Source organism: Papio anubis, unplaced genomic scaffold (assembly GCF_008728515.1).
Source record: "Papio anubis isolate 15944 unplaced genomic scaffold, Panubis1.0 scaffold2846, whole genome shotgun sequence".
NCBI lineage: Eukaryota > Metazoa > Chordata > Mammalia > Primates > Cercopithecidae > Papio > Papio anubis.
Window position 1 is genome coordinate 1 of NW_022162941.1, and position 3,209 is coordinate 3,209.

Sequence of the window (3,209 nt, forward strand, 5' to 3'; positions counted from 1 at the left end):
CCTGAATATTGGAGGTCTTCAGGGACGGGTCACATACACACTTCAATTCTCATTTGATACCTTCTTCCTAGGCAATGTCCTTTATTTCCCTGTCTTTAAATCCCACAACAGGGCAATGACTCCCAAATTTATACTCTTCAATTGAGACCTCGTTTCTGACCTGCAACTGCTATTGGGACTTTTTTTCTTTTTTTTTTTTTTAATTTTTTGAGACAAGGTCTTGCTTTGCCACTCACACTGGAGTGCAGTAGCCCGATCATAGCTCACTGCAGCCTTGACCTCCCAGGCTCAATTGATCCTTCCACCTCAGCTAGGCCTACAGGTGCATGCCACCATGCCCAGCTAATGTTTGTATTTTTAGTAGAGACAGGGTTTTGCCATGTTGTCCAGGCTGATCTACAAGTCCTGGGCTCAAGTGATTTACCTGCCTCGGCCTCCCAAAGTGTTGGAATTACAGGCATGCGCCACTGCATCTGGCCTATTGTGACGTCTTGGTGGTCTCCCAGGACCAGAACTTAACTCGTTATATGAAAATAGAAACTTCATAAGGTCAGGGCCCATGGCTGTCCTGTTTGCCACTGTATCACCCATTCTCAGCATCCTGTCTCACACAGGAAGAGTCCGTGAAACTTTGGAATGAAGGAATGAATGAGGGACAGATGAGTGAAGAAATTAAGTAATGGTGCCCTCTTGTTGCAAATAACATGATATCCCAACTCAAAGTAGTTTAAATAAAAAGAGGCAGTTAGACAACTGGGGGTGTCTCAAGTGAACTTGGGGAATGTGGCTGAACCTCAAGACCATTGAGAACATTGGCTTTGGACAGTCAGGACTTTCTTCAACTCTAGCCCCTTCTTGGTGTGCAGTTACTTCATTTTTCTCTCTTGTTGCCTTTTTAGTTCCTCAGACCAAATGGAGATTCTAGACCTCCACTGGGATTGGCAGGTTTTTTTGTTGTTTTTATTTTATTATTATCATTATTATTGAGACAGAGTGTCACTCTGTCACCCAGGTTGGAGTGCAGTGGCGAGATCTTGGCTCACTGCAACCTCCGTCTCCTGGGTTCAAGCGATTCAGCCTCCTGAGCAGCTGGGATTACAGGTGCGCACCACCATGCCCGGTTAATTTTTGTATTTTTAGTAGAGGTGGGGTTTCCCCAGGTTGGTCAGGCTGCTCTTGAACTCATGACCTCGTGATCCGCCTGCCTCGGCCTCCCAAAGTGCTGGGATTACAAGTGTGAGCCACCATGCCCGGCCTGGCAGGTTTTTGAAAAGGCCCCAACCTTTATGATATCACACTCTCCCGGTTTTCACTCACTCTCTACAGCCTCTCTTAGCTGGTGTCATTTATCAGCTTTTTCCTCTACCCAGCCCCTAAGTTCTGGAGTTCCTCAGGGACGGGTCACATAGGCTTGAGGGTCATGAGGTCTCTCTTATAACCACTCACCTTGGCCGTTAGAGCACAAAAGCAGTCATAGACAGCAGGTAAACAAATGGCCACTACCGTGTTCCTAGAAAACATGATTTAGAGTAAAAGGAAAACAAAACAAAACAAAACATTATTTTTTAGAGTATAGAGGCTAGAGTAAAAGGAAAGGTTAGAGTAAAAGGGGAAAAAAAATTATTTAGAAACAGGTGCTGGCCCTGGTCTAGAATACCAATAGATACTGATATGGTTTGGCTGTGTCACCCCGCCCCCCTCCAATCTCACCTGGAATTGTAATAATCCCCACATGTCAAGGGCAGGACCAGGTGGAGATAATTAACTCGTGGGGGCCGTTTCCCTCCTGCTGTTCTCATGGTAGTAAATAGTCTCACAAGATCTGATGGTTTTATAAAGGGAAGTTCCCCTGCACAAGCTCTCTTCCCTGCAGCGGTATAACGCGTGACTTTGCTTCTCCTTCGCCTTCCGCCATGATTGTGAGGCCTCCTCAGCCATGCTGAACTGTGAGTCCATTAAACCTCTTTCCTTTATAAATTACCCAGTCTTGGGTATGTCTTCATTAGAAGCATGAGAACAGACTAATACCGATACTAAGTCCACATGTCATCATCAGTTCAGCAATTTGGAGAGAGACAGTCACCGCTCTCTCTTGGTTCTGTGCTGTCTCTTAGCCTAGCTGGGATCACTTTCCCATCCCTGATCCAAAGGACTGGCGGAGGAGGCAGGGTCAACATATTACTCTCTAGGTCACCGTGGCTACTCTCATGGCACTCACCTGTACTGTAGGAGGACTGAAGGTGGGGAACAATTCCTGGGAAAAATCATGCTACAAAATTCCAACACCTAAAACTTAGTTTATTTTTATTTATTCGGCTTTAAAATAACATTTATTTCTCGGGGCAGTGCACACTTTGGACGTGAAATCCAGGGCCTCAGTCCACCGCTGGGATGCCACTGGTGGCGATAAACGTTCCCCAGGCTCCACATCTAAGCCTTGCACAGAGCAGTGTCATTGCAGACCCCGCCGTGGTTCAGCCTGCGATCCGGGCATTCTGGGTTGAGCGAGGGCTCTGAGTCCCATGCAGTTTCCTGATTTTCAGTCTGTGTCTGGGTCCTTCTTCCTTGGTCCCTGGGCAGCGTGGTGAATGAGATTCTGAAATCTGGCGTCTCCAGGCTCCTCCAGGTTACCATGCCAAGATACGGGCTTCCTGGTGATCTGTGGACCTAGTGGAGGGGTTCACGTGATGCCGGACATAGATGTTCCGGGCTGGTAGCTCTTTGAGGTACAGCTCCTGCAAGATCTGGTTCTGACGGACCTCATCCTGGGTCACCTTCTCCCTGGGGTGTCCCGCCATGGCCTTGGCGTTGCTCCATCGGGCTCCATGCGCTCTCTGCTCCCTCGTGCCTCTCTCCCTGGCCCCGTGCTTCTGCCGTCTCCAGGCAACAGCGCTCCCACAGCCCCAGCTTCCTGGATCCAGCCCTTACCCCTCCAGGAAAGGGCTTCCCGTCACGGGACAGACCCGGGGGTCATGGGCATGTGGTTAGGCCTCACCTTGGCCAGTCGTTTCCCTCGCAGCGAGCAGAGGCGCCGCTTCCTCGTGCTCTCCCTTCTCCGTCTCGGGCCAGCAGTTTGCTCGGGGGTTCCACACCAAGGCCCACGGGGAAGCCAGTTCCAAATGCAGAGACGGGCCCGGCTGGCTGAGCAGGCAGCGGAGGCCGAGGGTGGGTGTCCGTGGTCCTGCGTCCCCGTGTCCACAGCCAGGCCG

General features: G+C 50.0%; 1 pseudogene; it reads right to left on the reverse strand.

Moving 5' to 3' along the window:
- Positions 1–1,178: 1,178 nt before the first annotated feature.
- Positions 1,179–2,826, reverse strand: LOC116272966 (annotated as a pseudogene).
- Between the last annotated feature and the right edge of the window lie 383 nt (positions 2,827–3,209).